The sequence below is a fragment of the Triturus cristatus genome, chromosome 12 (genome assembly GCF_964204655.1).
Source record: "Triturus cristatus chromosome 12, aTriCri1.1, whole genome shotgun sequence".
Taxonomy (NCBI): domain Eukaryota; kingdom Metazoa; phylum Chordata; class Amphibia; order Caudata; family Salamandridae; genus Triturus; species Triturus cristatus.
In genome coordinates, this window is record NC_140595.1 from 728189635 (window position 1) to 728202982 (window position 13348).

Here is a 13348-nt window from a genome sequence, read left to right on the forward strand (position 1 = left end):
TGGAATTACCAAATAAAAAGTATAGGGGAATACCCAGAGCTAACCTATGAGAGGGTAGACCTCACAGTAGTGAAAAATGAAATAGACTGTTTGGTACTTACAGGACATGCGAACCACCAAAGTACATATCTTATTTTTTACTTACATAGCATCATGCACCTAGGACTACCTAGGGCCTACCTTAGGTGTAAATTATATGTAATAAAAGGGGAGTTTAAGGCTTGGCAAGTAGGCTGGGACTCCCCTGGGAGACCCCTGAGTCTATGCCCAGAACCATAACTCTGCCAGTCGAGTACTTACCTAAAAGCCGATAACTCACTTTTCTTCCATAGGCTAACATTGAGTGGTTTCACTTGGAAATTCTTCTAAGTGGTGTGGAGTTTTGGAACTTTAAAATATTCATCTAAAATCAGCCGAACAACGAATTCTGATTTATTCACCTGTTATCAGGAGAGACCTCAGTGCTGCATCTTGGAGCTCAGTACTGACCCTGAAAAGTAATTTTAACCGTACTTACCAGTAACTCGAATTTCCTTCCATGGGATATCATTGCCTGCTTTTTGCTGAAAATGTTCTAAGTGTCGATTTTTGAAACTTACAAATATTCTTTAAAAATCGTACCAACTGTGAAAACGTAATTGTTTACCTGTTTTAGATAGATGTCCCAGTACTGAGCCTAGGAGCCCAGCACTGGATTACAAAAGTAACGAGAACGTACTTTACCCGTAACTTGAATTTTCTTCCATAGGAAACCATTGACTGTTTTTCTGTGAAATTTCTTCTGTCGATTTTGCAAACATGTAAATATTCCTTAAAAATCGCCTGTATAACTTAAACGCAGTTTCTCAACTGCTTACAGGTGGTACAGTAGTGCTGGATCTAGGATCCAACACTGAGCTAGAAAAAGTAACCATAACCCCACTTACCTGCTAAGTGAATTTCCTTCCATAGGATAACATTGGTAATTTGATCAGCAAAAGTTTCTAAGTGTCAACTTTCAAAATAGCAAAATATTGCTTAAAAATCACGACAGTAACTAAAACAAATGTACTCACTTGTTTCCAAGAACTGTCCCAGGACTGAATCTAGGATCCAGTCCTGGATTTAGAAAAGTAATCCTGAAAGTAATTAATTGCATATAACTTAAAATTCCCATTGAGCTCAATGTATTATTGTGATTCAAATTGTGTTGCCTATTGCAATAAACTGTAACTATTACCTGCAAAAGTCAATTGCCTATTGCAAAGTATTTAACTAAAGCATCTCATTCTGAGAAAGTATATTTTGATACCTATTGTTGGTTCTAAAATAAAACAACAATATCTTTTTTATGCAAACCAATGGCCTAGAGTTCAGTTCTTGAGTGTGTGAGACCATTTGCTGACTGAGTGTGTACAACAAATGTTTTACACTGTACTCTGATACTGCCTTACTGCTCGGCAAGCTACCACTTTAGAGAGTAAAGTTATATCTAACTGTAGCCTCTGCCAAACCTATGGGGACTTGGGAACCTGTGCACACTGTACCTATTTGGGAACAGTATATACAGAGCCACTTTCTCACAGTAGTGATAAAGTGATTAGAGTCCTAAGGCCAACCTAAAGATACAGCAAAACGTGAGGTGAAAAGCAAAAAGGTTGCTGGTAGGCCACCTTAAGGATGCCAGGTCTAACAAAAACTGAACTAAGGATAACATGAGTAAAACGTCAGGTTTCTCTACTGCATTTGGTGAGACAAGTGGGCCTTCTTTTATCTTCCATTCAAGCAATCTTTGACAGACCCCTTTATTATAGAGCTTTTCAAGGATTAAAGATAAGGCACTTACAAAGGAGTCCCAAATACTCAGAGATGGTTGACTTCTGTAATATGGGTCGTAGACTAAAAGCAGCGCAAAAACAGAGTGCAACAGGGTCCAAAAAAGTTGAGTGCCACACGAGAGTTTGAATGCAAGCGTATCCTTTTACAGATCCAGAGATATACTCATGCAATTTTTGTTTTTAGGACAGAACGTGCATGATGAAAAAAACATTGTTTTTAAAAAGCGCATTGTAGAATATCAGTACTTTGATGTGGGAAAACTTCAAAACTTTCAAACAAAATATTTGCATGCAGCTTACAGTAAGTTGTTGTGGCCGAGTGGTTAAGGGCGATGGGCTAGAAATCCATTGGGGTATCCCCGCGCAGGTTCGAATCCTGCCAACAACGATAATCTTTCTATTATCGGCTACAATTTCAGAAGTTAACCTTTAGTATTTCTTCCATTTCAGTTTTATGAATAGGTGGCTTATTTTTGTGTCACTATTACCTCTCCACATATTTGTTATAGCTACCTCTTTCATGTCTTTGCTACACCTCATTCCTTCTTTAGCACTGGTGTAAACGCTTCAAATTATTATACCATTGCTCTCTCATTCATACCTGCGCATGCACTTGAAAGTTACTTTACCAATAAAAGACGCAAAGAGAGAAATAGAACAAAAGTGCTGGCTGGATTGGCAAACACACTTCATAAAACTGCATTTTCTTTTTTATTCTCCCCCGTGTTACATGCTTAACCTCTCCATGTGTAATTTCTCTTAACCTGCTGTCCCAGGAAGAGAATTTCATCTACAGGCTCTTTCTGTGTTTTTTTCCCTAGTCTGTCTTTCCCATTTCTTAGCTGTGTAACTGTTCCTTTATGCGCTCTATTTAAACGCCATCAATCTCATTTGAGCTCCTTGCTCCCGCTTCTGTTTTCTCCACCTCTCATACTGCCAGTTCTCTCTTTCTCTGTGGTTGGTGGCTACTTTCCTGACCTTCCGAAGCCACGTGGTTCCTGCCTCTTGTTGTCAGACTTGAATTGGAAAAGGAACCATATTAACAAGCCTTTACCACTCACACACGGCGGAAGTTTATACTTTAATTCAGTGAGCTAAGAAAAGCGTGTTGTGGGTCCCCTACGAGCCATGGTGCTTGCTTCATCATGATTTGGCACCAGTCATTAGCCGCAGCTCTGCTAATGAGCCACTGAGGTCAGTTTCAATAATTACTCAAAAACATAACCATGCAGCCCACCCCTCAACTGTGTATTTATCTTGCTTTTCTGCTGTTCGTGTGATTAGCTGGGAGGAGCTCACGGCGACATCCTCCCTATAAAAGTGTAGATGGATCACTCTCTAACTCTTTCTTGCTTCTCATACAAATGGCTTGAAAGGTGCAGGGAAGATGCAGGTCTAATAGACAGAATAGAAGGTCTGTGCCAGGTGGGTTTCTTTGCATTGGTGTCCCATCACAGGCCCGCAAGTGTAATGTGTGATCTTTGACTCCTGGCATTTCACAAGCAGGCGGCCAGGAAACGGTTTCAGCCTATCAACCACTGAGGAGACGCAGCCTCTGAATGAGGAATGAGGAAGCAATGAATACATCCAGCCTATCACAGGAACAGCCCTGAGTGTTCCGAATTATAAATTCTCCATGTCACCGTATGTCGTTGAGCCCAAGTAGCTCGCCGTGATCGTATAGTGGTTAGTACTCTGCTTTGTGGCCGCAGCAACCTCGGTTTGAATCCGAGTCACGGCATTGCGGTTGGCAATGTCACGGCAGTTGGGTGTTAATTTGACAGAATTAGCAAATGTACCAGTGGTTTTTGTAAAATGTCTATTAAAAACAGATCCTTTCAAATATTTAAACCATCTAACAACAAATGATTTAAACTCGCATGATTATAAGCTGTAGCTATAATGTATTTACTTACATAAATTATCGTTCTTGAACCTATTGGGGGTAGAGGGGGAGCGGAGCTCACCCCCCAGGTGCAGTTGAGTGACCTGTGTTGTGGCTCTCTAGCGGGAAGGCACACATTTTGCTGTCACCCAGCCCAATCCAGACGTGTATTGGGGCCAGGTTTCAGGCAAATAGAGCAGTAAGTGCAGAGAAATGTTCACTCTCTAAAAGTGGCATTTCTAAAATAGTAAAGTTAAATCCAACCTCACCAGTAAGTAGGATTGTCAATAAATAAATAAAGCTACTCCTCTCCGATATGGAATTACCAAATAAAAAGTATAGGGGAATACCCAGAGCTAACCTATGAGAGGGGTAGACCTCACAGTAGTGAAAAATAAAATAGACTGTTTGGTACTTACAGGACATGCGAACCACCAAAGTACATATCTTATTTTTTACTTACATAGCATCATGCACCTAGGACTACCTAGGGCCTACCTTAGGTGTAAATTATATGTATTAAAAGGGGAGTTTAAGGCTTGGCAAGTAGGCTGGGACTCCCCTGGGAGACCCCTGAGTCTATGCCCAGAACCATAACTCTGCCAGTCGAGTACTTACCTAAAAGCCGATAACTAACTTTTCTTCCATAGGCTAACATTGAGTGGTTTCACTTGGAAATTCTTCTAAGTGGTGTGGAGTTTTGGAACTTTAAAATATTCATCTAAAATCAGCCGAACAACGAATTCTGATTTATTCACCTGTTATCAGGAGAGACCTCAGTGCTGCATCTTGGAGCTCAGTACTGACCCTGAAAAGTAATTTTAACCGTACTTACCAGTAACTCGAATTTCCTTCCATGGGATATCATTGCCTGCTTTTTGCTGAAAATGTTCTAAGTGTCGATTTTTGAAACTTACAAATATTCTTTAAAAATCGTACCAACTGTGAAAACGTAATTGTTTACCTGTTTTAGATAGATGTCCCAGTACTGAGCCTAGGAGCCCAGCACTGGATTACAAAAGTAACGAGAACGTACTTTACCCGTAACTTGAATTTTCTTCCATAGGAAACCATTGACTGTTTTTCTGTGAAATTTCTTCTGTCGATTTTGCAAACATGTAAATATTCCTTAAAAATCGCCTGTATAACTTAAACGCAGTTTCTCAACTGCTTACAGGTGGTACAGTAGTGCTGGATCTAGGATCCAACACTGAGCTAGAAAAAGTAACCATAACCCCACTTACCTGCTAAGTGAATTTCCTTCCATAGGATAACATTGGTAATTTGATCAGCAAAAGTTTCTAAGTGTCAACTTTTAAAATAGCAAAATATTGCTTAAAAATCACGACAGTAACTAAAACAAATGTACTCACTTGTTTCCAAGAACTGTCCCAGGACTGAATCTAGGATCCAGTCCTGGATTTAGAAAAGTAATCCTGAAAGTAATTAATTGCATATAACTTAAAATTCCCATTGAGCTCAATGTATTATTGTGATTCAAATTGTGTTGCCTATTGCAATAAACTGTAACTATTACCTGCAAAAGTCAATTGCCTATTGCAAAGTATTTAACTAAAGCATCTCATTCTGAGAAAGTATATTTTGATACCTATTGTTGGTTCTAAAATAAAACAACAATATCTTTTTTATGCAAACCAATGGCCTAGAGTTCAGTTCTTGAGTGTGTGAGACCATTTGCTGACTGAGTGTGTACAACAAATGTTTTACACTGTACTCTGATACTGCCTTACTGCTCGGCAAGCTACCACTTTAGAGAGTAAGGTTATATCTAACTGTAGCCTCTGCCAAACCTATGGGGACTAGGAACCTGTGCACACTGTACCTATTTGGGAACAGTATATACAGAGCCACTTTCTCACAGTAGTGATAAAGTGATTAGAGTCCTAAGGCCAACATAAAGATACAGCAAAACGTGAGGTGAAAAGCAAAAAGGTTGCTGGTAGGCCACCTTAAGGATGCCAGGTCTAACAAAAACTGAACTAAGGATAACATGAGTAAAACATCAGGTTTCTCTACTGCATTTGGTGAGACAAGTGGGCCTTCTTTTATCTTCCATTCAAGCAATCTTTGACAGACCCCTTTATTATAGAGCTTTTCAAGGATTAAAGATAAGGCACTTACAAAGGAGTCCCAAATACTCAGAGATGGTTGACTTCTGTAATATGGGTCGTAGACTAAAAGCAGCGCAAAAACAGAGTGCAACAGGGTCCAAAAAATTGAGTGCCACACGAGAGATTGAATGCAAGCGTATCCTTTTACAGATCCAGAGATATACTCATGCAATTTTTGTTTTTAGGACAGAACGTGCATGATGAAAAAAACATTGTTTTTAAAAAGCGCATTGTAGAATATCAGTACTTTGATGTGGGAAAACTTCAAAACTTTCAAACAAAATATTTGCATGCAGCTTACAGTAAGTTGTTGTGGCCGAGTGGTTAAGGCGATGGGCTAGAAATCCATTGGGGTATCCCCGCGCAGGTTCGAATCCTGCCAACAACGAGTATCTTTCTATTATCGGCTACAATTTCAGAAGTTAACCTTTAGTATTTCTTCCATTTCAGTTTTATGAATAGGTGGCTTATTTTTGTGTCACTATTGCCTCTCCACATATTTGTTATAGCTACCTCTTTCATGTCTTTGCTACACCTCATTCTTTCTTTAGCACTGGTGTAAACGCTTCAAATTATTATACCATTGCTCTCTCATTCATACCTGCGCATGCACTTGAAAGTTACTTTACCAATAAAAGACGCAAAGAGAGAAATAGAACAAAAGTGCTGGCTGGATTGGCAAACACACTTCATAAAACTGCATTTTCTTTTTTATTCTCCCCCGTGTTACATGCTTAACCTCTCCATGTGTAATTTCTCTTAACCTGCTGTCCCAGGAATAGAATTTAATCTACAGGCTCTTTCTGTGTTTTTTTCCCTAGTCTGTCTTTCCCATTTCTTAGCTGTGTAACTGTTCCTTTATGCGCTCTATTTAAACGCCATCAATCTCATTTGAGCTCCTTGCTCCCGCTTCTGTTTTCTCCACCTCTCATACTGCCAGTTCTCTCTTTCTCTGTGGTTGGTGGCTACTTTCCTGACCTTCCGAAGCCACGTGGTTCCTGCCTCTTGTTGTCAGACTTGAATTGGAAAAGGAACCATATTAACAAGCCTTTACCACTCACACACGGCGGAAGTTTATACTTTAATTCAGTGAGCTAAGAAAAGCGTGTTGTGGGTCCCCTACGAGCCATAGTGCTTGCTTCATCATGATTTGGCACCAGTCATTAGCCGCAGCTCTGCTAATGAGCCACTGAGGTCAGTTTCAATAATTACTCAAAAACATAACCATGCAGCCCACCCCTCAACTGTGTATTTATCTTGCTTTTCTGCTGTTCGTGTGATTAGCTGGGAGGAGCTCACGGCGACATCCTCCCTATAAAAGTGTAGATGGATCACTCTCTAACTCTTTCTTGCTTCTCATACAAATGGCTTGAAAGGTGCAGGGAAGATGCAGGTCTAATAGACAGAATAGAAGGTCTGTGCCAGGTGGGTTTCTTTGCATTGGTGTCCCATCACAGGCCCGCAAGTGTAATGTGTGATCTTTGACTCCTGGCATTTCACAAGCAGGCGGCCAGGAAACGGTTTCAGCCTATCAACCACTGAGGAGACGCAGCCTCTGAATGAGGAATGAGGAAGCAATGAATAGTGTTCCGAATTATAAATTCTCCATGCCACCCTATGTTGTTGAGCCCAAGTAGCTCGCCGTGATCGTATAGTGGTTAGTACTCTGCTTTGTGGCCGCAGCAACCTCGGTTTGAATCCGAGTCACGGCATTGTGGTTGGCAATGTCACGGCAGTTGGGAGTTAATTTGACAGAATTAGCAAATGTACCAGTGGTTTTTGTAAATTTGTCTATTAAAAACAGATCCTTTCAAATATTTAAACCATCTAACAACAAATGATTTAAACTCGCATCATTATAAGCTGTAGCTATAATGTATTTACTTACATAAATTATCGTTCTTGAACCTATTGGGGGTGGAGGGGGAGCGGAGCTCACACCCCAGGTGCAGTTGAGTGACCTGTGTTGTGGCTCTCTAGAGGGAAGGCACACATTTTGCTGTCACCCAGCCCAATCCAGACGTGTATTGGGGCCAGGTTTCAGGCAAATAGAGCAGTAAGTGCAGAGAAATGTTCACTCTCTAAAAGTGGCATTTCTAAAATAGTAAAGTTAAATCCAACCTCACCAGTAAGTAGGATTGTCAATAAATAAATAAAGCTACTCCTCTCCGATATGGAATTACCAAATAAAAAGTATAGGGGAATACCCAGAGCTAACCTATGAGAGGGTAGACCTCACAGTAGTGAAAAATGAAATAGACTGTTTGGTACTTACAGGACATGCGAACCACCAAAGTAATATCTTATTTTTTACTTACATAGCATCATGCACCTAGGACTACCTAGGGCCTACCTTAGGTGTAAATTATATGTAATAAAAGGGGAGTTTAAGGCTTGGCAAGTAGGCTGGGACTCCCCTGGGAGACCCCTGAGTCTATGCCCAGAACCATAACTCTGCCAGTCGAGTACTTACCTAAAAGCCGATAACTCACTTTTCTTCTATAGGCTAACATTGAGTGGTTTCACTTGGAAATTCTTCTAAGTGGTGTGGAGTTTTGGAACTTTAAAATATTCATCTAAAATCAGCCGAACAACGAATTCTGATTTATTCACCTGTTATCAGGAGAGACCTCAGTGCTGCATCTTGGAGCTCAGTACTGACCCTGAAAAGTAATTTTAACCGTACTTACCAGTAACTCGAATTTCCTTCCATGGGATATCATTGCCTGCTTTTTGCTGAAAATGTTCTAAGTGTCGATTTTTGAAACTTACAAATATTCTTTAAAAATCGTACCAACTGTGAAAACGTAATTGTTTACCTGTTTTAGATAGATGTCCCAGTACTGAGCCTAGGAGCCCAGCACTGGATTACAAAAGTAACGAGAACGTACTTTACCCGTAACTTGAATTTTCTTCCATAGGAAACCATTGACTGTTTTTCTGTGAAATTTCTTCTGTCGATTTTGCAAACATGTAAATATTCCTTAAAAATCGCCTGTATAACTTAAACGCAGTTTCTCAACTGCTTACAGGTGGTACAGTAGTGCTGGATCTAGGATCCAACACTGAGCTAGAAAAAGTAACCATAACCCCACTTACCTGCTAAGTGAATTTCCTTCCATAGGATAACATTGGTAATTTGATCAGCAAAAGTTTCTAAGTGTCAACTTTTAAAATAGCAAAATAATGCTTAAAAATCACGACAGTAACTAAAACAAATGTACTCACTTGTTTCCAAGAACTGTCCCAGGACTGAATCTAGGATCCAGTCCTGGATTTAGAAAAGTAATCCTGAAAGTAATTAATTGCATATAACTTAAAATTCCCATTGAGCTCAATGTATTATTGTGATTCAAATTGTGTTGCCTATTGCAATAAACTGTAACTATTACCTGCAAAAGTCAATTGCCTATTGCAAAGTATTTAACTAAAGCATCTCATTCTGAGAAAGTATATTTTGATACCTATTGTTGGTTCTAAAATAAAACAACAATATCTTTTTTATGCAAACCAATGGCCTAGAGTTCAGTTCTTGAGTGTGTGAGACCATTTGCTGACTGAGTGTGTACAACAAATGTTTTACACTGTACTCTGATACTGCCTTACTGCTCGGCAAGCTACCACTTTAGAGAGTAAGGTTATATCTAACTGTAGCCTCTGCCAAACCTATGGGGACTTGGGAACCTGTGCACACTGTACCTATTTGGGAACAGTATATACAGAGCCACTTTCTCACAGTAGTGATAAAGTGATTAGAGTCCTAAGGCCAACATAAAGATACAGCAAAACGTGAGGTGAAAAGCAAAAAGGTTGCTGGTAGGCCACCTTAAGGATGCCAGGTCTAACAAAAACTGAACTAAGGATAACATGAGTAAAACATCAGGTTTCTCTACTGCATTTGGTGAGACAAGTGGGCCTTCTTTTATCTTCCATTCAAGCAATCTTTGACAGACCCCTTTATTATAGAGCTTTTCAAGGATTAAAGATAAGGCACTTACAAAGGAGTCCCAAATACTCAGAGATGGTTGACTTCTGTAATATGGGTCGTAGACTAAAAGCAGCGCAAAAACAGAGTGCAACAGGGTCCAAAAAAGTTGAGTGCCACACGAGAGTTTGAATGCAAGCGTATCCTTTTACAGATCCAGAGATATACTCATGCAATTTTTGTTTTTAGGACAGAACGTGCATGATGAAAAAAACATTGTTTTTAAAAAGCGCATTGTAGAATATCAGTACTTTGATGTGGGAAAACTTCAAAACTTTCAAACAAAATATTTGCATGCAGCTTACAGTAAGTTGTTGTGGCCGAGTGGTTAAGGCGATGGGCTAGAAATCCATTGGGGTATCCCCGCGCAGGTTCGAATCCTGCCAACAACGAGAATCTTTCTATTATCGGCTACAATTTCAGAAGTTAACCTTTAGTATTTCTTCCATTTCAGTTTTATGAATAGGTGGCTTATTTTTGTGTCACTATTGCCTCTCCACATATTTGTTATAGCTACCTCTTTCATGTCTTTGCTACACCTCATTCCTTCTTTAGCACTGGTGTAAACGCTTCAAATTATTATACCATTGCTCTCTCATTCATACCTGCGCATGCACTTGAAAGTTACTTTACCAATAAAAGACGCAAAGAGAGAAATAGAACAAAAGTGCTGGCTGGATTGGCAAACACACTTCATAAAACTGCATTTTCTTTTTTATTCTCCCCCGTGTTACATGCTTAACCTCTCCATGTGTAATATCTCTTAACCTGCTGTCCCAGGAAGAGAATTTCATCTACAGGCTCTTTCTGTGTTTTTTTCCCTAGTCTGTCTTTCCCATTTCTTAGCTGTGTAACTGTTCCTTTATGCGCTCTATTTAAACGCCATCAATCTCATTTGAGCTCCTTGCTCCCGCTTCTGTTTTCTCCACCTCTCATACTGCCAGTTCTCTCTTTCTCTGTGGTTGGTGGCTACTTTCCTGACCTTCCGAAGCCACGTGGTTCCTGCCTCTTGTTGTCAGACTTGAATTGGAAAAGGAACCATATTAACAAGCCTTTACCACTCACACACGGCGGAAGTTTATACTTTAATTCAGTGAGCTAAGAAAAGCGTGTTGTGGGTCCCCTACGAGCCATGGTGCTTGCTTCATCATGATTTGGCACCAGTCATTAGCCGCAGCTCTGCTAATGAGCCACTGAGGTCAGTTTCAATAATTACTCAAAAACATAACCATACAGCCCACCCCTCAACTGTGTATTTATCTTGCTTTTCTGCTGTTCGTGTGATTAGCTGGGAGGAGCTCACGGCGACATCCTCCCTATAAAAGTGTAGATGGATCACTCTCTAACTCTTTCTTGCTTCTCATACAAATGGCTTGAAAGGTGCAGGGAAGATGCAGGTCTAATAGACAGAATAGAAGGTCTGTGCCAGGTGGGTTTCTTTGCATTGGTGTCCCATCACAGGCCCGCAAGTGTAATGTGTGATCTTTGACTCCTGGCATTTCACAAGCAGGCGGCCAGGAAACGGTTTCAGCCTATCAACCACTGAGGAGACGCAGCCTCTGAATGAGGAATGAGGAAGCAATGAATACATCCAGCCTATCACAGGAACAGCCCTGAGTGTTCCGAATTATAAATTCTCCATGTCACCGTATGTCGTTGAGCCCAAGTAGCTCGCCGTGATCGTATAGTGGTTAGTACTCTGCTTTGTGGCCGCAGCAACCTCGGTTTGAATCCGAGTCACGGCATTGCGGTTGGCAATGTCACGGCAGTTGGGTGTTAATTTGACAGAATTAGCAAATGTACCAGTGGTTTTTGTAAAATGTCTATTAAAAACAGATCCTTTCAAATATTTAAACCATCTAACAACAAATGATTTAAACTCGCATGATTATAAGCTGTAGCTATAATGTATTTACTTACATAAATTATCGTTCTTGAACCTATTGGGGGTAGAGGGGGAGCGGAGCTCACCCCCCAGGTGCAGTTGAGTGACCTGTGTTGTGGCTCTCTAGCGGGAAGGCACACATTTTGCTGTCACCCAGCCCAATCCAGACGTGTATTGGGGCCAGGTTTCAGGCAAATAGAGCAGTAAGTGCAGAGAAATGTTCACTCTCTAAAAGTGGCATTTCTAAAATAGTAAAGTTAAATCCAACCTCACCAGTAAGTAGGATTGTCAATAAATAAATAAAGCTACTCCTCTCCGATATGGAATTACCAAATAAAAAGTATAGGGGAATACCCAGAGCTAACCTATGAGAGGGGTAGACCTCACAGTAGTGAAAAATAAAATAGACTGTTTGGTACTTACAGGACATGCGAACCACCAAAGTACATATCTTATTTTTTACTTACATAGCATCATGCACCTAGGACTACCTAGGGCCTACCTTAGGTGTAAATTATATGTAATAAAAGGGGAGTTTAAGGCTTGGCAAGTAGGCTGGGACTCCCCTGGGAGACCCCTGAGTCTATGCCCAGAACCATAACTCTGCCAGTCGAGTACTTACCTAAAAGCCGATAACTCACTTTTCTTCCATAGGCTAACATTGAGTGGTTTCACTTGGAAATTCTTCTAAGTGGTGTGGAGTTTTGGAACTTTAAAATATTCATCTAAAATCAGCCGAACAACGAATTCTGATTTATTCACCTGTTATCAGGAGAGACCTCAGTGCTGCATCTTGGAGCTCAGTACTGACCCTGAAAAGTAATTTTAACCGTACTTACCAGTAACTCGAATTTCCTTCCATGGGATATCATTGCCTGCTTTTTCCTGAAAATGTTCTAAGTGTCGATTTTTGAAACTTACAAATATTCTTTAAAAATCGTACCAACTGTGAAAACGTAATTGTTTACCTGTTTTAGATAGATGTCCCAGTACTGAGCCTAGGAGCCCAGCACTGGATTACAAAAGTAACGAGAACGTACTTTACCCGTAACTTGAATTTTCTTCCATAGGAAACCATTGACTGTTTTTCTGTGAAATTTCTTCTGTCGATTTTGCAAACATGTAAATATTCCTTAAAAATCGCCTGTATAACTTAAACGCAGTTTCTCAACTGCTTACAGGTGGTACAGTAGTGCTGGATCTAGGATCCAACACTGAGCTAGAAAAAGTAACCATAACCCCACTTACCTGCTAAGTGAATTTCCTTCCATAGGATAACATTGGTAATTTGATCAGCAAAAGTTTCTAAGTGTCAACTTTTAAAATAGCAAAGTATTGCTTAAAAATCACGACAGTAACTAAAACAAATGTACTCACTTGTTTCCAAGAACTGTCCCAGGACTGAATCTAGGATCCAGTCCTGGATTTAGAAAAGTAATCCTGAAAGTAATTAATTGCATATAACTTAAAATTCCCATTGAGCTCAATGTATTATTGTGATTCAAATTGTGTTGCCTATTGCAATAAACTGTAACTATTACCTGCAAAAGTCAATTGCCTATTGCAAAGTATTTAACTAAAGCATCTCATTCTGAGAAAGTATATTTTGATACCTATTGTTGGTTCTAAAATAAAACAACAATA

The 13348-nt window shown here is 40.0% G+C and overlaps 3 non-coding genes across 3 annotated transcripts; all 3 read left to right on the plus strand.

Annotated features, from left to right (window-relative positions):
• The first annotated feature begins 2122 nt into the window (after positions 1-2122).
• On the plus strand, positions 2123-2205 carry TRNAS-AGA (transfer RNA serine (anticodon AGA)). Its single transcript has one exon. It is a non-coding gene; the product is annotated as a tRNA-Ser (tRNA).
• A 3935-nt stretch (positions 2206-6140) lies between these two features.
• Positions 6141-6222, plus strand: TRNAS-AGA (transfer RNA serine (anticodon AGA)). The gene has a single exon. It is a non-coding gene; the product is annotated as a tRNA-Ser (tRNA).
• A 3907-nt stretch (positions 6223-10129) lies between these two features.
• On the plus strand, positions 10130-10211 carry TRNAS-AGA (transfer RNA serine (anticodon AGA)). The gene has a single exon. It is a non-coding gene; the product is annotated as a tRNA-Ser (tRNA).
• The last annotated feature ends 3137 nt before the right edge of the window (positions 10212-13348 follow it).